At 38.7% G+C, this 23,499-nt stretch overlaps 1 protein-coding gene across 2 annotated transcripts in view; it reads right to left on the bottom strand.

Annotated features, from left to right (window-relative positions):
• Positions 1-16,593: 16,593 nt before the first annotated feature.
• Positions 16,594-23,499, bottom strand: part of LOC118826994 — a 29,936-nt gene continuing 23,030 nt past the window's right edge. For both annotated transcript variants that reach the window (XR_005008827.1, XR_005008829.1), the window contains exon 7: positions 16,594-17,714. The gene's annotated coding sequence lies outside the window, so the exon portion shown is untranslated. The remainder of the gene's footprint in view (positions 17,715-23,499) is intronic.

Below are 23,499 nucleotides of genomic sequence, written 5' to 3'. Positions count from 1 at the left end.
TCATTAAGCACCCTTTCTGCAGCTGTGTCTGACTGTCTAAAAGTGCTATTTCTTTAGCCAATTCACATGATTGTTCACGTGATTGGTTGCTTCTGTAAGGGTTGGCTCCAGGGCTAGGCCACCACCGGCCACCAGGGGGAGTCAATGACCCAAATAAGCCACATCTGCTCAGGGGGCTTTATAAGGGCTGGAAAGAAGACACACTTTGCTGAGTCTTTGTTTCAGAGTTCTGGCAAACAGACCGGCCGGTAATCTCGGGTAGAAGCTCTAGAGAATTTCTCTCGAGATTCTTTTCTCTTGGTCACTTCTCGAGTCTATCCCCCTTTCTCGAGTCGTGTCTTTCTTCCTTTAAAAAAAAAAAAAAGAGAAAGAACTAAATGTAAAGCTAGAGAAGGGACAAGTTTGACCCTTTCTCCTTTTCGTTCTCCTTCGTGCATTCTCTTCTGTTGGGAAAGTGGTTTTTCAGTTATCATTTCCTCAGTATTGAGAGAGCCAGTCTTTCCCCTGGCATCCTTTGTTTTTGCTCAGCGTTTGGGTCCCGCCTTCCAAAACCCTGTGGTGGCTCACCTGGTTGACCTCTGAAATACCACCCAGACGGCCTTGGTTCTAATCCCACCTCTGGCAAGCTGCCACATTGCAGATTCTATTTAGAACTTCTATTAAGAATGAGTTTATTACTTTTTGATATTTTGCTAACTTATCATTTTATTAAGACTATTTAGGCTAAACATACATGTTGTGCCGCACCCACCCGCACTGCACTCGTTGACTGGCCACTCCCACGAATGACACTGAAAAATAACCCCTTGCCACAAAATGTTGTGGTGGGTCAGACACAACTGCAGTCCTCTACTGTAGTGATAGTGGCTATCAGATTCTGTATAACTATGTGTCACATGGTGTAAATGGTAAAGTTTGTGTTGATAACGTTTGAGCATTGAGATACTAACTGTTTAAAAGAGATCATATAGGTTAACCTACTGAATCTATACGTGTATGTATGCTTGGTTTCCCAGTCGGTGTGGATTCCTGAAGCTACACCAGCTAGAAACCTCTACCATACAATTTACAGCAAAAAAATAATCACTAATATAGTGTTCAGCAGTGTTTTCTTCTTTGGTTAAGTCTCACTCTGGGTCAAACTGAAAAGGCTGAAAGGCTCTCCCTCAACCATCTGACATCACAACCTAAAGCATAATACAAAAGACAACTGGTAGAATTTTTTGCCACAGCATATTTTAACTTTTATGTTTAGGATACTTAAGCGTATCTTTTTGGTTTAAGGTACTGCCACCATATTAAGGTGAAAATATATTACCAGCTGTGGTACCAAGATGCAGCATTCCTCAGTTGCATAGCTACATTACATCCATATTAGCTTTACAGTAGTTACTAGGGACGGAAATTTTGGCCTTTGAAAAGTAAAACAATAGATGTCCTTCACTTTTATGCCAGTCACACTTAATCCAAAAACATAAATACGGCAAATTATGTGTAAAAACTAATTTCTTCTGGTTTTTGACCTTGGTGTTCTGAATGTGGTTTCGATTATGAATTTTCATTTTGATCGGTCACTAGTAGGGAATATTTCTGAGGGATTTCATAATAATCTAAATAATTTAAATAGTTACCCTCAGGTTAAAGGAGTTAAACCTTGACAGAAAGCATGTAATGAAGAACTTCTTCACCTCAGGAAAACAAATGTGTTAAAAAATAAAACAAAAAAATCTCTTGAACCATTAAATAAATGAATAAATAAATAAGTACATGAGTACATAAAGAATTCCTACCTTGGACAGTCACTGTGTAAGTGTGAATGACCTCTTTGTTCCTGGATCCATTACTGTATAAACTCCACTATCCACTAAACTCCACTATCCACTATGTTATAAATTACCTCCACTTGATCTGATATGTCCAAATTTAGCATCAGAGATTGATTGGACTTTATCTGTACTGTAGTATTCAAAGCTGAGGAGAAAAAGAATCAGAAACTTCAGCAACATCTGATATCAATCACTGCATCTAAATCACTGGAGTTCTATCAGTAACGATGAGTGAAGAAAACACTTACGCTCAATCTTTAGAGCCACATCACAGAGATCTGTACCATCACACTGACAGGTGTACCAGCCTCGCTTACTGAAATCAGCTTCAGTGATGATGAGAGAGAGATTCCCCTTCAGGTACTGATGATGCCATGCAGTCAGAAAGTCAAGTGAACAGCAATGACATTCTAACTAGGCCTATTCCTCCTACACTATTTAGATGGTTGTTTATCTTTGCAGGCTCTGCTGAACTGATCACAGGACGTTCCAGTTTCTGCTACAGCAGAGCTGTAGTAAAGGCCCATTTACGCTTCTGTGATGAATCAACGCAGACTCTACACCACAGTCTACATAAGAGGTCTACGCCGTTATGAGCATATGTCTGTGTCGCTCTGCAGTTACACCAATTCTGTTTCTCATCTTTCTCTCACTTTGACACTAGCCAATCAGATTGGTGCTCTCAGATCTGAGTCTTTATTATCTAAACAGATGGTTTTAAGCATCAGTTCACTGGAGCTGAGTCTGCACTGTGATGGGAGCTTCGTTTTAGCTTAGACTCGCAGAGTACAGCTTAAAACCCTACAGACCAAGTTCTATTTTAGCATAGAGTGCAGTGTAGGGTACATGCCGTAGATTCGACGCAGACGCATTAATTGACCTTAATGCAGAGTGAACTGGATCATCCAGTCCATGTTAGACTTGGACACATATCCATAAACTGGGCAAGTTAACTAAAATGCATGTCATTTTTACGCACTGCTGTTTTTCTTTAAAAACTATTTTTCATTCTATGATTTTGTACATAAAGCTGCACTATGTAAGATTTATTATTAAAGTGGAAAGAAGTATTATTATTGAGAGAGGAGAATAAAAAAAGGCCAAAATATGGTGAGCAGGCAATGCTGTGAATTGTGTTTAGATCACCTTCTGTTTGTGATGTTGGAGACCAAGTAAAAATGTAAAAAAGTAAAAAGACAAGACCACAGACTGGATTTGAATAGAAAAGTGAAATTTAATAGAATAACTGCTTTTCAGAACTACAGGAGCATGACAAAGGTAACATGGTTAAAAGATTAAGGATAAAAATAGAGAAAAATCATCTCAACAGATCAACACGTTCATCCAACCTCACACATAACCTCACACACAGAGGCTTACACATGTAATCACAGATAGGACTGATAGTAATGATAAACGGTAATGCTCCTCTGTGGAATCTGCAGTGCTGAAAAGCCTAGAAGTATGTCAGTGAGCTACTGTTCACCTCACACTGCCTGCACTGTGCTTTGTGGATGTTGCCACATGAGGTGAGCTGGGAGATGTTGTGAAGGTGTTTGGCAGACTGCAGATTTGCAGTTCTTATATTTTACTGATGTTTTAAACAATATTGGCTTCATCCATGAATTCTGTTTTTTCCAGCTTTTTGGTTTCAATCCTGAATGATTCTGGATGGCTGTGCCGACATGGTTAACCCACACTTGTCCCAGGTCAACATTTACTCTTTTCTCCAGTACCAAAACTACAGCAGCTTTTTTTCAGACTAGCAGTGACAAGGAAAAACACTGGATATAATGGAATTGACTAAAGACTGCCAACTGCGGTAAGTGAAGTAATGCCTGGCTCACACTAGAGAATAATCAGGACAGTTTTGTGCTCCTGTTTTTGAGCTGGTCATGTATGAATAAGGATAAAAAAAAGGGATAAAATTTATTTAATCCTAATCTACTTTGTTAAACAGTATATAATTTCCTTCACTTTTTCATACTGCTAAATTTACACATAACTAGCTCAGTAATCTGTGCTTTGCCATCTTCCCTGTTTTGATCTAATGTCACATTTGTTCAGGAGAAATTATACAACAGTTAGTTCCGGCCACGGAAGCTGATTGGTTGAGAAGCGTTCTAACCATGTTGTTATTTCACCATAACATCACAGTTTTCACAAACACTGTATCACTCCACTGAGACGCCGTTGCTAAGTTGTAGGAGACGCTCAAGCCATTTGAAAGTTTTTACTTCTTACTTTGCCACAAACAGAAAATGGACACTTTTAAGATCACATTTGACCGACAGCCGATTTGGTCAGACTCTGAAAATGAGACGACACTAAATTCCCAAACTGTTATCACCACTGAGCAGCTTTTCAGTCGGCAGCTGAGACAGAAGAACAGCTAAACAGCCTGGAATCAGCCAGAAATGAACCCAACACCATTCGCCAAACTAAATGGGCTGTAAGATGCTTTACAGACTGGCTGGAACAAAACAACATTAATACTGATCTGGCAAAAACAGACAAAACTGAGCTGAACTTGATATTGCGACAGTTTTATGGCTCAGTCCGTCGAGACTTACAGCAGACTGTGCAGCGAGTGGGCGGAGCTCGTTACTCTGACGTAGCAACAAGCTGCTCGTTAAGGAACTATAATTTGGTGAAGGAACTGCGAACATTAAAACATATTAAACGCTGCGTTCACGACCCAGTTTATTAATTTATTACTTTATTTATTTAACTGTTGTATAAGAGCAATAGAACACTCGAGGTTGTATGTTATTTCACGATAACACACTTCCATTCGTGTTGTGTTGCTTAATTATGCAAGATCTTAGGTTCAGAGAGACAGGGACCACTGACAGACAGCGTGGGGCAGATCATTTGTGAGAGCAATCAGAAAGTATGCAATGTTTTAGTCTGGGTAGTTCTTGTAGTGTGGGGGGGTTTGATGATAGATGTCTAAAGATAAAAAGTCTAGAATCTGTCACTATGCATGGGCTCTCTAATGTTTTCAACATTGGTTAGGATGCACAAAAGTCCTGTAGTGAGGCTCAGGCATTAACAACTGAATTTTACGAACCATATGAATTCTGATTAACCTCTTTCTGCAGTGCCCCCTAGTGGCCATTTGTCTGGCAAAATGGAGATCAACTTATGTTTTTAAATAACAAAATCAAATAAAATGTTTTCCCTGTAACTGTGTAACTAGGACTCATTATGTGTCGAATGTTGTTGAGCTGCTAGTGAACAATGAGAGGTGAAGGGGGAGGGGTGAGTGCCCCTGCTGTGAAAAACTATTTACACCTCTCTACAAAGATGGCTGTGTGCAAAACGGACAACTGCAGCTTTTTCATATCAGACAGTCCTGCACAACTGATACAATGAACACAATAACAACATGTTTAGAAATGATAACCTGCTCACTCACATAGTAAAAAACTGACTGCCTTGGGGTAGCAGCTGCTGGAATCACTCTTTCTTATCTTCACTGTTAATGTTTTATAACTTTTTTTTGGTGTTTTCTCAGAACCTTGTGATATTCTACTGAGGCTTTCATACTAACAGTATTTGCAGAGCATTCTTTTTTCCCTGGCCAATCCCAATCCAGATAACTGCCTTTGTGATCTCTTTCTAGATGGATGTCCTTCACCTGCAGCTGAATTTACACAAACCTGAGCTGATCTGTTCTCAATCTGACTTAAACACAAGCAGGTTATGAGGCCCTTTCGACAGAGCACCCAGAAAGCAGGATGAGAATTCAGAAAGACACCAGCAAAAGCGTTTGCAGAGAAAACCCCATGAATAAAGAAACACCAGTTGAGTGCTAGTGAAGATGTCGTATTAAAGCTCTGTAGAACAACAGCAGATAGTGCTGGACTTTCCACACTGATACGTATGATAAAACACTCATAAACATGTCCCATAATTGGGAGTAAGAGGAATTGATTGACTGTTTGATCTGTTAATTTCTGGATTATTATTGGGGAAATTCAATCTATTTATTTCAACTTCATTTCCTGCATCCATCATCTGGAGACGCTGAATTTTTCTTCTCAGCTGTACAATTTTCAAAACTGATAGCACAACCACAGCTAAGAGCACAGCCCCCATTACTAAAAACCCCCACAGCGGTACAACGGCCTCCTGACCTTTGTCCAGACATGGATGGTCATCTACAAAAAAGCACAGACAGAGTTTTATTATAGTGAGTTGTAACATCGCAGCAGCAGTTTCCTGCACAGGGAATTTTGAGGTTTTAAACTTTCCAAAATTATCTACACTGGCAGTCAAAAGAAAATACTAAGTATTTTGTAGGTTCTATTCTGACTTTGTCTTATTTTCATAAAGGTTTCTTAAAATGATCTAATACTATTAATACTTCCCACACATTAGGCATTGCTCTACACAGACCTCCTATAGAGAGAAAAAACTATATTCTTAAGAAACATATTCTATAATAGAAATCTGAATACTGGAGAGATGATCTCTAACTGTTCACACCACCATTTTACACTGCTTATAAACATATGATACAGAACTGCATGAAGACACGTCAACAGGTTTACGGTAGTTAAACCACAGATTGATAATTAGTCTTAGTTTGAGTAAATAAATAAATAAAAGCCTGAAGAACTATTGTATTTTCTGCGTGTTAAATCCTGAAAAGGCTTTGTGGTTTTATGCTCTGATTTATACATTAATGATAAACACAAATGATCCACAACAGCTAATAAATGTTTAAAAAAATTAATTTGTGCATTATTTATAATGACCTGCATAACAGATTGTAAAGGTGTTTAAAAACGTATTTTACATATGATCTATAATAGCTGTTAGAAGTGTGTGGTAGTGTTGTAGCGTATATAAAGTCGTAGATGGAAGGGTTTGATTTATCCTGTCTGATCCTGTTAAAATGAAGAAGCACTGATTGTGGTTTCAGTTTCACAGTCTGTGACGCTCCGTCTACACGTTTATGGAAGAATATGAAGCTTGTTTTTGTGAAACGGTCTGCTTTACTGCATTTCCTCATTTTTAAAACCTGGTCAGATCACATGACCACTGCTGGCACTTTTTTCTCTAAAGCTTGGTCAGTCAGCTGTTTCGTCTGCTGACTCAGACCTTTACTTTAACCTGCTGTTAGATCAGTTCATTAGACCTGAAGGTTTAACCGTAGACTGATGAAGACGGACTTTGATGAACTTTGCTTATAAACTCTAAAGGTTTTAAAGTTCTCCGAGCTGTTAAGTCTGAAGGTTTCTTTTAGTGAATGGCAGTGAATGTAAATCTCTCTAGTTTTCACCCACTCAAAGTGAAGCTTGATTCACAAAATTCTGGTGGGCTACACAGCTTCATCACAGTTACAGCCCAAACTGGACTCCACAGGACTGCATTACACAGTCCAGCATTACTGACCAATACAACCACCTCATGTTAAACACAGCACAGCATTCTGAATAACTTATACAAGCACAGATTTATGACCGGGTTGGGGGGGATTGAGGTGGGGGCGGGTTGGTTCAGTTTTTGTTAAGTTCTCCAGGTGTTTTCGTCACCAACCTCCTAATAGAAATAATATTTCTATTACGATTAAGTTGACAGGTTCTCAGGCGGCTTTGAACAAAAAGCAATTTAACTATATAGTCTCTAAATCAGTAAATTAATCAATACCCTGATAAAGTTAATTAATACTGATTGTTTGAACTCTAAATCAGTGGAATTTATCAAAGCATCACAAAGTTACAGATGATTGAAACTGCTGCTTGGGTTTAGAAGATAATTCAGTTTATATTATTTTACACCAGTTTTAGTTTAAATACTGACTCTGAGAAGCTGACAAAGTAAAGCACATATTCATCATTATTCTGTTTTTACTCTATATGAGTATAATTATGAATTAATGGACTGACCTGCACTCCGCTCTTCATTCTTCTGTTAAACTGACAGGCTGAACTTCTTTCACTTTGTTTTAAGAGGACAGACTGGGCACATATCTGACCACAGTCTCTGCCTCCCATAAAGACATCATTAACAACTGGATTCTTTAAGCAGTGATCTGAAGCTCTTAAAGTGATCTGACTTTGTTTGGACTTTAATCTGAACACAGTAAAACTGAAACTGTTCAAACTGAGAAACTCTCACATTACACACATTTAACAACATTCATTCATACAGGACAGACTTTATTTCTTAATATCTCTAAAGGTTATAATTATCAATTAGAAATTATTCAGACTGAAATTAATACAAACAACTTACATATACTATAAAACATTATGATCTACACTTATAATCTATGTAAAGTTCTTTAACAGTAACAGTTTCTAACAGGATTCAGTCTTGCTGTACTGTTTAATGAATATTACATATTAATACTAACTATTCTCGTGTACTGCTTTCACATACTGCATAGTATGGAAGTATGCCATTTCGGACGCAGCCATTCACTGTCATGAGACAGAAAATCCAGGATTATAATGAAGTAAAAATAAAGGTAGCTGGTTAAGCAACATATCCAGCTTCAGACCCCTGAAGAACAGAACTCCTACTGGAGAGCGACACTGAAAGTACTTAACCAAACACTGGTTATCAGGCTGCACTTCTCCAACCCCCTCCTTGTTCCATCAAACACCCCAGTGACCCTATAAAAGCATCCAGAGCATTGCTGCTCCTCGGATCCACCAACTAGGAGTTCTCCAAGAGTTTCCTCTCCAGGGGTTAACAAAGGTTACTGCTCTTCTTTCTCAGCCAGTTCTAATGCAGCACAGAACATCTTAAGTCTACACTTGTTTGAGCTAATGGGAATTCGTGTAACCTGAGAACCATCAGTATGTGGATTTGGCTTTACACTGCAAAATTCTGTTTAGTTTCTTAAGCATCACTTCAGCATCTCCAGACTTATTAAACTAGAAACAAACAGTCCTTTCCTGAATAAAATATCTTACTCTTTTTGCGAAATTGACCAGAGAATGGTTTCTTCATTTTTTTTCTTCTTTATTTTCTTCTTTTTTACTTTATTAGTTTATGTACTTTTTTCTAAACTGTTTTTTTTAGACAAGCAATGCAAAAACAAGGAAATCAAAGTCAAGCAAAATCTTGACAACAATGCTTTACAGACTTAGACAGCGCACGTGCAAGAACTAAAAAATCTAAACCTAAAGTAGATCTGGGCGATATTGTGAAAAAGTAATGTCACGATACTTTTAGAAGTTTTGGTAACACTTTACTGTAGGGTGCTGTCATAAGGCTTTATGACACCTACATAAGCTTGTCATGACAACTGACATAACCCTACATGAATGTTTATTAGTGCTTATTCCAATAAGCGTCATTTACTATAAATGTTACATTTGCCAGTTTTGATCAAAATTTGCTAAACTAGTCTTTATGACAGATAACACCTATTGAAATAAGAATTTATAAGCATTTATGTAGGGTTATGTCAGTTGTTATGACAAGCTTATGTAAGTGTCATGTAGCCTTATAAACAGCACCCTACAGTAAAGTGTTACTGAAGTTTTCATAATGCATGATAGTGTCACACTACATATTTTTAAGGTAAATTTGCAAAGACAATGTAGCGCCACATTTAAAAGATATAAAAAATTATGAATACAATATATTTTCACATTTCACATACTGAACTAAATCCAATTAAACAGGACTAATTATGCTCTCTTTGTAGTCAAACATACATTTGGTCAGTGTGTGTAAGTACTGACATCCACTGATATCCACGATATGCTCATTGTGAAATATCGTGATGTAATTTATCACCATAGTGATAAATATTGTTATATTGCCTAGCACTACTTATGAATGGTAGAGATAAAGAAAGGGCAAAATAAATCAGGAACACAGTGATTGGTTGATGATGATCCCTCAGACATCCTGGTCATTGACCTTTGCGTGATGACCGGCCAGATGACATCCGGAGCTGCCGATTTTCTCTCTTCAGCTGCCAAAACACCACAGCCAGTATCACAATCACAGCTACAAGTACAACAATCAGTACAAAAATCCATGCAGCTTCTGTATCTGTGTCCACATCTGGCTGGGCACCTACAAAACAAAACCACAGAATATTTAAACTACAGCTGGGCCTACACTGTGCTATTTTAGCCCAACTCGCTGCTTCCAACAAACTTTGACGATCTAAAGTAATTTTCCAGGTCAGGAGCTCGAGTGGAAGTCATTCACAGTGTGGATGATCCGGTTGGTCCCCAGTTCATTACAGAATCCAATATAAGGTGGCTTTGTTTGTTTTTAAGGTATTACATGGCCTTGCACCTACATGCATTATGGATATCTATTTAGATGCTCCTTTAGGATCATTAGGGTCATCATCTGACTGTCCCACTGTCCCAGCTCACACCACAAATGAGATTGAGCCTTTGTTGTTGCTGTGTTGAGGCTTTGGAACAGCCTACCATTTGACATCAACAGGCACCCTAAGTGAGTGTGCTGTGAGGACTGACTAGGTAGGGATTTGAGTGGAGAACTCATTAATTGTAAAGCACTTTGGTTTTAAATTTGCTATATGAATCAAAATGTACTTACTAATATTTAACCCTCAGATAAGCTGCAGCTCTGGAGTGACCAATCTTCTGATATTTTAAGTGACCCTTATTAGTCCCACAATGGGGAAATTTCACTTCTGCAATCAAACCCATTTGTGCAGTGAAACACCACAGAAACACTAGTGAAGACACACTAAGGGGTGGTGGGCAGCCCTATCCACAGCACCTGGGGAGCAGTTGGGGGTTATGTGTCTTTTTCCAGGGCACCTGTCACGTACTGTTGGCTCAGGGGATTGAACCAGCGACTTTCCGGTCACAAGGCTGGTTCCCTAACCTCAAGCCCATGACTGCCCCGTGAGCAGTTTCAAACGTTACAGCAGGAATGTTGTATTCTGTTTATATCTGTCGCTCTCCTGCACTGGTCAGCACAGATGAAAATCCCATGAACAACACAGAGTAACTCAGTACCTTTTGGTAACACACTTTTGGGTTGGAACAAGTGGTTACTGTAAACACATGTTCTGGTTAGATTCTGCTGGTGTGGGTTCAAAACTTTTTCTTCTCTAAATAACAGACACTAAAGTGACATGTGCTAATAGCTCCTTCAGACTGGTTGAACCACAAAGAGCCATTTTCATGCATAAATGGTTCTTTAGACGGTGACATTCTTCTTCAGATTGATGAAAAATGTGGTGTAGATGGTTCGATAGAGAATGTTTTTGAAAAGAATTCTATATAGCACCAGAAAAGGTTCTGCTATTGTGGCAATGCCAAGCTTGTAACAACAGCAGAACCCTTTTTGGTGCTATATAGAACCCTTTTCAAAAACATTCTGTATAGAACCATCTACACCACATTTTCCATCAATCTGAAGAACAATACCACCATCTGAAGAACCATTTAAGCATGAAAATAGTTCTGTGTGGTTCTTTGTAGTTCTACATTGAATCATTGTCTTTACTAAAGAACTCTTGAAGAACCATCTTTTTAATTGGGTCAGTAAAACATTCGAGGTACAGATTTCACATAATCTCTTTCAATATGAGCATGGGGCATTTAAATAAATAATAATTATATAATGTTAATTAATGGGTAAATGGGAAGGTAAAATAGAGGAGTAAAGTCCTTAATAAGGTGATAAAGTAGTGACAGTGCAGTTCTTACCAGAAGTGAGTGAAGTGGTCAGTAAGATCAGGATACAGAGAGCAGAACTGTGGGACTGCATGACTGACCTACAGACAGACACACATACCATCAGTACTGACCAGGAGAGGAGAGAGAGAGAAGAGAGAAAGAGAGAACAGAACTGACCTACAGACACACACACCATCAGTACTGACCAGGAGAGGAGAGAGAGAAGAGAGAAAGAGAGAACAGAACTGACCTACACACACACACCATCAGTACTGACCAGGAGAGGAGAGAGAGAGAGAACAGAACTGACCTACAGACACACACACACACCATCAGTACTGACCAGGAGAGGAGAGAGAGAGAGAACAGAACTGACCTACAGACACACACACACACCATCAGTACTTACCAGGAGAGGAGAGAGAGAAGAGAGAAAGAGAGAACAGAACTGACCTACAGACACACACACACCATCAGTACTTACCAGGAGAGGAGAGAGAAAAGAAAGAGAGACAGAACTGACCTACAGACACACACACCATCATACGACCAGAGAGGAGAGAGAGAAAGAGAGAAAGACAGAACAGAACTGACCTACAGACACACACACCATCAGTACTGACCAGGAGAGGAGAGAGAGAAACATATTTAAAACTATAACATTGTGGTTCTGTTCATGTACATCCATAAATGATATTTCTGACAGGACTTGAAGGCAACATGATGCCGTTAAAGTGTAAAAGCACTGAAGATGGTTTCAGTTTCAGTCTGTTCTACACGCAACTCTGCTGAAGAATGTGAAACTTGTGATATTGTGAAACTGATCTATTGCATTTCCTCATTGTTAAAACCTGGGCAGCACACTTGACCGCTGCTGCTGGTGCGTTCGGATCAGCTGAATGGTCTGCTGACTCAAATCTGTACTGGAAAGCTTCTTACCAGTTCATGAAAGCTGAAGGTCTAAGAGGAGGATCCTGAGGACTGACAGAAGACGAACATTTCTCTCGTGCTTATATTAAGATTATAAAGTTCTCATAGCTATTGGACTTTATCTCAATTGAGGCTGTTATTGCTCCCTGGCACACAACTCAGAGTCTCTAGTTACAGAGCTGTGACTGCAACTGGACAAACATTACAGAGTCTTTTCCCATGAATATCAAAATATATAATAAATACATCACAAATAGGTATAGATGGACATTTACACCTCCCACCATATTCGCAACAGAAGGTCTATGAGCTCAGTGCTCCTCAGCAGATCACTCTATAGATCACCTTTTTGTGGCCAAATCGAGATGAGAGACAGGATCTTACATATTTATTTATTTATTTATTTATTTATTCTTAGAAACAACTCATTGTAAATGTTTCTAATGAGGCTTCTTCTGTCTTCTGTTCTGTCTGAGTTTATTATTTGCAGTCTGTCTTCGTTGTTTCTCGTCTGCATGTCTGCATTTTCTAAAAACCCAGCAAGAAGTGTGAAAAATCTGGTTTGCTGTAGAAATTCATATGACAGATGTGAATATTTCATTTTTAGGAGAGCGTTGATGGTTAAATTAGCTCTCAGTGTGGGACAACCTGCTAAATGTTCTAGTGTTTTGAGGATGTGTATGTGAGTTTTAGAGAACAGAGACAGTGTGTTTAAGCAATGAAGACAAACTGTGGGACTCTTTTTTCACCTTTGCTGCGGTCTCATAGCAGTGAACGTACAACCCCATTTCCAAAAGAAGTTGGGATGCTGTGCAAAATGTAAATAAAAACAGAAATGCAATGATATGCAAATTATGTAAATCATATTTCATTAAGAATAGAACAAAGACAATATATAAAATGTTGAAACTGAGAAATTTTATTGTTATTTGAAAAATATATGTCCATTTTGAATTGAATTGTTGTTGAATGCCAACAACACAAAAAAGTTGGGATGGGGGCCTTTTTACCACTGTGTTTCATCACCTCTTCTTTAACAACACTCTGTAAGTGTTTGGGAACTGAGGAGACGCTGCTGTAGTTCTGAAAGTGAAATGTTCTTGTTTGATACAGGATTTCAGCTGTTCAACAGTTCAGGGGTCTCATTTGTCATATTTTTCATTTCATAATGCACCAAATGTGGTGACAGGTCTGGACTGCAGGCTGGTCAGTTTAGCACCCGGACTCTTTTAATACGGAGCCATGACATGTATATATCATTCAGCATTACTGGTGCCTTCACAGATGTGCATGCCCATGCCATGTGCACTAATGCCCCCTACACCATCATGAATGCTGGCTTTTGAATTGTGCAATGACAACAAGCTGAGTGGTCTTTAGCTCGGAGAACACAGTGTCCATGATTTCCAAAAAGAATTTCAAATACTGGTTCGTCGGACCACAGGACACTTAAAAGAGCTCGGGCCCAGAGAAGGTGGCAGCATTTCTGGATCCTGTTTATGTACAGTTTCTCCGTTGCATTGTAGAGTTTTAACTTGCATTTATGGATCCAGTGATGAACTGTTTTCACAGACAGTGGTTTTCAGAAGTGTTTCTGAGCCCATGCAGTGATTTCCACTACAGAATCATGTCTGTTTTTAATGCAGTGCTGCCTGAGGGCCCAAAGATCACGACCAGCAAATACTGGTTTTTGGCCTCGTACCTTACATGCAGAGATTTCTCCAGATTCTCTGAATCTTTTAATGTTATTATGTACTGTAGATGATGAAAAGCAAACATTCTTTTCTGTTTTACATTGACATTATTATTGAATTGTTGCACTATTTGATGAGTGATGAACCCCTCCTCATCTTTACTTCTGAAAGACTCCGCCTCTCTGAGATGCTCTTTATACCCAATCATGTTACTGACCTGTTGCCAATCAACCACCAGATTTTTTTTTTTAGCATTACACAACTATGCCAGCCCTTTGTTGCCCCTGTCCCAATTTTTTTTAAATGTATTGTTGGCATCAAATTCAAAATGGGCATATATTTTTCAAAAAACAATAAAATCTCTCAGTTTCAAAATTTGATATGTGGTCTTTGTACTATTTTCAATGAAATATATGGTTTAACTGATTTGCACATTCTTGCATTTTATTTTTATTAACATTTTTCACACTTTTTGGAAATGGGGTTGTAAATCCCAGTTAAACATTCTCTAAATGAAGTTAGTTTCACAAAGCTCTGGTGCCCCATGCAGCATCATTACAGTTACAGCCAAAACGGAACGCGACTGTGTAAATGGATTACACTGTCCCATGTTACTGACCAATACAGCCACCTCACTTTAAACACTGGTTTTACACACTGACATTTAAAAAGTGGATGTCAGGCAGAATCGGTCATCTAAACGGTGTGAAAAAGGAACAGAAAGTTCTCCTGATTGCAGACCAACATTTGACACATCGTGAACTCTAATCCGGGGGAGCAGTGTGTGTTTTTGTAGCTGTAAAAAATTGCTGCGGATTTATTTGCTCAGTCACCTCTATCAGCTGTCTAAACAAACAAACACAAAAACAAACAAGCAAACAAACTGGCAGACATTTTTAAACCTCAGCAGTAATAAGCAGAAAAAAGTGAAACAGTATTAATACAGTGAAGAGTCCAGGGTGCTGATTCATGTTTTTCATCCAATCCTACAGTCTGGAACTCTTAATGTTAATCAATAGTGACAGATTCAACTCTATTTCACCAGAAACCTGACAACACAGGCAACTACAAAAGCAGCACAAAGTTATAGAGGAATGAAACGAGTTCGTCTGAGTCTCAAACACAGTTTATATAATTTTAACACTAGTTTTGTTTCGTATGTGGATGATATAATAACATATAAACTGTTGAGCTGCCGAGCACTGTCCATCAGAGTGTAAAAAAGCATTCTTTTCTTGTTTTTATCTGAAAAGCAGTATCATTACTCAGTTTTTACTTAATATGAGTATTTGTTAACGTAATTAACTCACCTTGAGAAACTCTGAACTCTGCTCTTCTCACTCTGCTGCACTGACAGGCTGGACTTCTTTCACTTTGTTTTAGGAACATGGGATGGTCAGATACCTGACCACAATCTCCAACTTCCATAAAAAAAACATCACAAATAAGTGTTTTCTTTAGGCTGTAGTCTGAAGCTTTTGAAGTAAAGGGATCTGACCGTAGCTCTTCACGGCTCATTCTTACTTCGTTTGGTGTTTAACCTCTTAAACTTCTCGAGACCACCAGTGGTTCCAAAACGCACTTCGTCATATTCTTCATAACGTTCATATTTCATAAGCTACATTCTAAAGGTGGGGGTCGTATGAGGCTGTAACTGTCTTCTTCCAGTCAAATAGATGGTGATGTCATTTTAAACCCTTATAATAAGCTGAACTCACAATTTTTTCACTATTTTTTTTTAAACAGATGGTGTCTTTTCAGTGATCAGCACTGTAAGCATTATTTTATAAAATAATACAAAGAGTGTCTAAAATTTTTGGCTTTCAGCAGTAAATTGTGAGCATACAGCAATATGTGTATCATAAACACATGTTCTGTTAATTTGAGGGGAGCTTTTACAATAAATAAATACATAAATAAATAAAATAAAAATTTACATTTATTTCCTGCAGTTACTGAATAATTTGCCTTATGATTTGCTCATGTAAATTCAGATGGACAAACCAAAATATACCCACCAGCATAACGAGGTTAATCTGAACACTAAAACTGAGACAGTTCAAACTGAGAAATCATCACATTACATACATTTACAACAATTCATCCATAAAAGACTTTATTACAGCTGACCTTATTTACAGCAGAATGCAATGATTGGTAAATCTCATAGACCATATTTTACTCACAACAGAACACAAAACACAGATCAGATGTTGAAAAGTAAGAGAATTTACCATTTCATAAAAACCTTACCTCGTTTAGAACTTGATGGCAGCAGCAAATTTGAATCTATTGTTTATAATTATCAATTAGAAACGAAAAGGGTTCAAAAGGTTCCTCTACTGTGACAAGATTGGCCATAACAGTAGAAGAACCCTTTTTGGTGCTATATGGAACTGTTTTCAAAAACATTCTATATAGAACTGTTTCTGCAGCACATTCTCCATCCGTCTGAAGAACCCTTTCATGATGCAAAGGGTTCTTTGAATGTTCATGCTTCTACATAGAACCATGTTCTTTACTAAAGAACCGTCTTTTTCATGAGTGTGCTTCTATAACCTACGAGCAGCTCCGCCAGTTTGCACTGAAGTCCCTGTAGTTACTGAATAATAAGTCTTAGTACGTAATAAGCTGGGATTTTAATTAATCAGTAGGATGTAAACAAGCCTAATCCTGCTTCAGTAAACAGAACACACTGGGACACTGGAAAGAACATAGACACACCCACAGAAACGCTGGTGTGAACTCAGGAACAGCGGTTAACTCTCTGTATGTCACTCAAAAAGGGCACAGAGGTGAAGTGGCTGACAGGCCCTCAGAATCAGAAATGTTGGAGTTTGACACCTGACATTCATCACTCTGCTTCATTTTAAATTAATACGATCGAACATTTCAAACAAATCAGACTGAAACGTATAAAAATGAGGACGAGAGCTCTTAGATTTAAGTATCACTTCACCATGAAATGAATTAAAACAGTACAAACAGAACGTGTTCAATTATCATGCAAAAAGGCAAATAAATTAAAATGCTAATAATAATATAATAATAATAATAATGATAATAATAATAATAATAATAATAATAATAATAATAATGTCTCCATCCAAAAATGAAGATACAAGATTCTGTCAAGATTCTGTGTCTCCCACTGAACTCAGTCTGGCTCGTGTCTGTTCTACTCTCAAAACAGATCTTATACGAGGCACAATAACAGAGAATGTGAACAAGTACAAAAACGTCAAACCCACCAAAGTACAAAGTACAAAATCTATATTAAACAAAGCCCCCAGTGTCTAAAATTTACATTAAAAAGTATCAGATGTAAATCTAGATAACATGACACACACACAGGTATACAAATCATTTTGAATGCACACGAAACATTTACATACCAAAATCTTTCATCTTTCACATATTTATCTAGTCTTCTATTACATCCTTGATCCTGGAGAACCTCTTAGTGTTTTCCTGCTCTGACACGGCTGTTTTAGCTCAGTGAGGGTTTGTTAATGAGCTGATGGGGTCTAACTGTGCTGCTGGTGACACACAGCTCTGCACGGTTTTACTGTTCTCTCACTGTTCTCATCTGGATCAGGTGTGCTGAGTTAGCCCAGAACCTGTGCAGAGCTGCGGGTCAGCAGAGCAGATGAACAAACACTGATCGAGAGGACAAACGTTCACTCAATAACATCAGTGGAAGCTTCATTTCTTTGAAGACAGACAACATAAACACTTCCTTCACTTCTCTGAGTGTGAAACTCAAAGTAGCGAAGACATCAGTAGCTGCCTGGAGTCGCCTGTAATCATGAAGCTTCAGTTCACACTGAATCTGATCAATCTGATCAACCACTTTAGTTACAGACTGATTCATCTGAAACAATGAAGACCTTCTATGGACTGATAATCAGCTCACTGTCAATGGCAAACAAGCTACTTTAGCATCTCTTCAAAAGTTTCCAACAGGGTCATCATTGTGTGCTACTTACATCACTCAAGGACATGCACAAGGCCAGGCTAAAGCTCCTAAGCAACGGCCCATTTGCCCTTTTTGGGTGAGCTGCCCCTCTGGGGGAAAATAAATAAAATAACAATTGTTTTATTTTTGTTGCTGTGGCTGTATAAATACAAGTAGCCCCTAACTGCTAAACTGAGAACAAATTAGATCACCATATCATCCTAACTTTCATGCATTTTTGGTCATGCGCCCATGGGACACAGAGATGGGGCGGCCCAGAGCTGTTAGACAAAAAAAGATGCGCCACTGTAGCCTCACACAATATTACCTGCCATTATGCTGACACATCCTATCTAAGATACACTGTAAAAAAAAGATTTTTTACAGACATTGACTGTAAAAAAATACAGGTTTTTCTGTATTTTTCATGATAAGAGAATATACCTGTAAAATACAGGAAAATCACCTTTTTCAATAAATCTGCTGTAAAAATACAGTCAAAGTCTGTTATTTTAAATTACAAGAATCCACTGTTTTTTTAACGTTGTTGTACCATTTTCTAAGAATTTTGAGTGTGAATTTAGTAGTTATCATTGTAAAAACACAGATATCAGTGTAAAAATACAGACCAATATAGTTGTTGTACATTTGTCCTTCTCTTTGTGCGTTTTTTTAAAAATACAGAACATTGTTTTTTTAACGCATGTTTGCTGTAATTATAAGTAATAAGCACATTATAACACCTAATGAACAGTAATTTGTTGTTTTAAAACAGTTAATGTATGGTAAGTTAATTTAAACGTACATATTATTAACTAGCACACAGCATCAGACCAGATATTTTGACTAAAATGATGAGGTTTAAAAAATTCAAATAACTATCAAACCATTCAGTAATTCACAACATTTCTCTTTAAAATAGGCAGTAAATTGTAATATCAGTTCAAAGGTATACTGTTGTCTTATATTTGGTAGGATTAAAGTTTAGAAACCACAGAAAATAAGTTTAGCAGACAGCTGTGTGTTCACTGGACAAAGTCGTGTTTATGGTCTGTTCAGCCAATGAATGTCGAGCATCCCTTGTTTGAATCTGAGCGCGAGCTGCACCGGGAGCGCGTTCACACTGAACCACACAGGAAGATCCCAGCCCGGCTGCCCGGAGTCCCTGTTCACACCATGTCTTCATGTTCAGCTCCGAGGAGGGTTTATTTTACAGACCTGCTGCTTCGCTGCGGTGAAAACGGCTCAGTTTGCATTTAGTCTCTGTATTGGGAACAACAGTGTTAGCAGCAGTGAGCGAACAGTACTGAGCTAACTTAAGTGTTTAGTCCAGGCTAACAGGAGGGTCAGCTGAGTTGGCTGGGTGTCCGGATTTAACGTTAAACACAGCTGAGGTTTTAACCCCAGAGCCGCCAGGGGCGCTGTTTCACCCCCGAACTGGGCTCGTCTGAAAACGGCAGTAGCGGCCAAACCGACTGACTACAGACAGAAACTGAGCGGCCTCATGAGTGGATAAACGACCCGCCGTAGGAGTGACTGAATAGCTGTAAACCGGACAGAGAGCGCAGACAGAGAGAGGGTCGCGGGTCAGAGAGCGCAGACAGAGAGAGGGTCGCGGGTCAGAGAGCGCAGACAGAGAGAGAGCGCAGACAGAGAGAGGACCGCGGGTCAGAGAGCGCAGACAGAGAGAGGGCCGCGGGTCAGAGAGCGCAGACCGTAACCGTAAAGATGAAAGATGTGGCTCTTGATAGAAGCACAAAGAGCTGCATGTGATTATTGTTATCAGCCCGACGAGGGTAGTAGTGAAAACCCAGTGAAAATGTTGGGAACTACTTAAACAGTAATTATAATTTTAACTCTTGTTTTGTTTCTTGTGCTTTTTTTCACTTCTGCCCTGTCAGGAAACCTCCGTTCAGTGCTGCATCAGGGACACATTTTGCTGTGTTCCCACATCTTCAAAAGATTCCTACAAGCAAAGGGCGACCGCGCCCAAGGTATGTTTTTGGTTATGTTCACATAACGTTAGGAAGTTAAGTAATGATGCCGTATGAAGGCTGGAATGGTGCTATTTGTGCCTCAGCTTGGCCTGACAGATTAATCGCTTTTATATTTAAATCACAGAGCTGCAATATTTATTATAGAAAATATATATTAACAAGGTTTAAATGAGGACATTTCAACAAATCATACAGAGCTTGTGAACTGCCTGTAGATGAGTTTGATCAGTGCATGTGCTGTGTGTGCGATAACCACTAAATGGTAGTCTTGCTCACTCAGTGTTCAGCGCCTCAAGCCAGAAAAAGTGGATATTCTGGTCGTCTTTGCCAACAAAATAATAATAATATTAATTTATAGAAGATAACTACATTTAAATCCATATTGCAATATTGGCTAGAAAAATTGCAATTAGATATTTTCCCCAAATCATTCAGCTCTCGCTACAGTTTGCACATACTATGATTCAAGATTTTTTATTTTTTTTAGAAATTATCAGACAACAAAATCTTAAAGGTTAGACAATGACACAGAGCAGAGGAAAGTGGCAAATCAGTCATCAGAAGTCAGTAACTTCCAGTTGATCAGCTAATTCAGATATTAATTGCAGAACAACAACAGTTATCATGATTTCAGATTTTTTGCATGTTACATTACAGTGGTATGGATGCTAAATTGATTTAAAAGTGCACAGGACGCGTCAGGTTCCAGGCTAAAACAGAGACATGTTTGATTTTCTTTTTTCACAGGTGAGGCAGAGGTCACTGCTTTAATGGTAGCTAACAAGATCATTGAGAGATCCCACAGTGTCTAAAGCCTGGAATTATATTCCTAATGGATGCCTTGTTCTTTAAACTGTTATGTAGAGACGGTTAAGGGTGAGTGGACTGAGACTGAAGAAAACAAAAGTGCACAGTGAGAATGAACAGTGACGTGTCATCCTATCAGATATTTGATGTGATCAAGTCCCAATCCTTAAAATACAAACCCTATTTCCAGAAAAGTTGGGACATTTTGTAAAATGCGATAAAACAAGAATCTGTGATTTGTTAATGATCTTGAATCTATATTAACTGACAACAGTATAAAGAAAAGATTTCACTGACTAACTTATTTAAAATAATTTTAGAATTTGATGCCTGCAACACACTCAAAAAAAGTTGGGACAGAGGCACGTTTACCACACTGTTACATTGTCTTTCCTCTTAAAAATATTTACAAAATAAAAATGTTAACCATCTACTTTAATATTGGGGAATTACATGTAATTTTCCATTGTATTTCTGTATTTAACCAGTAGAATCCAGTGATGTAACAGCGGTGTCTTGTGGATAAACAGTACATTGTGACAGCTGGTAGGCGGATCAACCAACATTTAACTGTTATCCACTGTAAATTTGTAGGATAAGAACATTTATTGACTGATTATGTCTATTGATAAATGTTTAATAGGATTGAAAAGACAGTAAAGTGACCGTTAATATAAATAATGTTTCTTTATTTTACTTTAAAAATCTGTACTTTGACAGGTGCATGTTGTAAATTGATTAAATAATTCTATGAAATTACTTAATTACACTGTTATTTAAAAGTTAGCAACTCTCAAGTTGCAGACTTTAAGTGTATTTATGCAGTATTTCCGTGATTTTAATACATTCTAGAGATGTTTTTTAACAATGAAAATTTGTAATTCTACTAAACTTTGGCCGTAAAACTACACAGAATATTTACAAGGAAAAGCTGTAATTTTACAGTAATCTACTGTACAGAATTTTACTGTAAAATTACGGGAACTATTTGGCAACTTTTGCTGCCAGACATCATTTTTTTTTACAGTGTAGGTAACTGGCTAACATGTAGGCAGCTATATGAAAGAAGGTGACCAGATGGAAGTGAAAGAGCAAAAATACTTTTTAGTGAAGAAGTCATTAATCTTCCACACTAAAGCACTAAAGCAGAGTCTCTCTGTCTCTCCCTGTGTCTCTCACAAACATGCAATGAATGGTAGAGCGAAGTAATGAGCAAAAGAACTTCGGAGACACTGATGGGATGGTGATGACCTCTCAGATGCGCTGGTTACGGAGCATCTGATTTTCTCTCCTCAGCTGCACAATCTTCACAGCCAGTATCACAATCACAGCTACAAGTGCAGCAATCAGTACAAACATCCACGCTGGCACAGCAGGTCCTTTATCTGTGTCCAGACATGGCTGGTCATCTACAAACAAAGAACACACAGACTTGTAATACAGTACGTTTGAACTACAGCTGGGCCCACACTGTTTAGTTTATTTAACTCACCCACTGGAGCTCCAGAGTGGTCAGAGGACTTGAACCATGATAATATTATGAATATTCATGAATATATTATGACTCAAAAAATTCACAATTCCTGTAGAGCAATTCAGGCAACAGCCAATCAGAGAGACAGGAAAGGAAGTAGGGAAATATCTGTAAAAGGAAATTTGATTTTCAGCCAATTAGGTCTGCAGTCCAGTAGTTGAGTGTTTACCCATCTGCTTTCCTTGCTGTTGCCCCACTTGACCCCACCTGACCCCACAATAAATACACTATATGGACAAAAGTATTGGGACACCTCCTACGTTACACCTACGTTACACGCCCCCCTCTGCAGCTGTAACAGCTTCCACTCTTCTGGGAAGCTTCTACAAGATGTTGGAGAGTCTGTGGGAATTTTTGACCATTTATCCAGAAGAGCATTTGTGAGGTCACTGATGTTGGACGAGAGATTCTGGCTCGCAATCTCCATTCTAGATCATCCCAAAGGCGTTTGATGGGGTTGAGGTCAGGGCTCTGTGAGGGTCAGTCAAGTTGGAAGCATATAATTGTCCAAAATGTCTTGTTCTGCTGAAGCATTAAGATTCCCCTTCACTGGAACTAAGGGTTCTAGACCAACCCCTGAAAAACAGCCCCATATCATCATCCCTCCTCCACCAAACTTTACAGCTGGAACAGTGCAGTCAGGTAATGTTCTCCTGGCATTCGCCAAACCCAGACTCGTCCATCAGACTGACAGATAGAGAAGCTGATTCGTCACTCCACAGAATACGTTTCCACTGACCCAGAGTCCAGTGGCGGCGCTTTACACTCCATCCGAAGCATCCGATGGCCTTGTGCATTTTGATCCTAGGCTTCTGTGCAGCTGCTCAGCCATGGAGATGCATTTCATGAAGCTCCGAATGTGCAGTTCTTTTGCTGATGTTGCAGTTTGGAACTCTTTAGTGAGTGATTCAAGAGAGGATAGACACTGTGCTCTTCAGCACTCAGCAGCCCCACTCTGAGTTTAAGTGGTCTACAGCTTCGTGGCTGAGCTGTTGTTGCTTCTAGACGCTTCCATTTCACAATAATAGCACTTACAGTTGACCGGGGTAGATCTAGCAGGACAGAAATGTCACAAACTGACTGTGGCAGAGGTGGCGTCCTACGAAAGT

This window comes from Colossoma macropomum, unplaced genomic scaffold (genome assembly GCF_904425465.1).
Source record: "Colossoma macropomum unplaced genomic scaffold, Colossoma_macropomum, whole genome shotgun sequence".
Taxonomy (NCBI): domain Eukaryota; kingdom Metazoa; phylum Chordata; class Actinopteri; order Characiformes; family Serrasalmidae; genus Colossoma; species Colossoma macropomum.
This window is presented reverse-complemented; position numbering and strand designations above follow the sequence as displayed.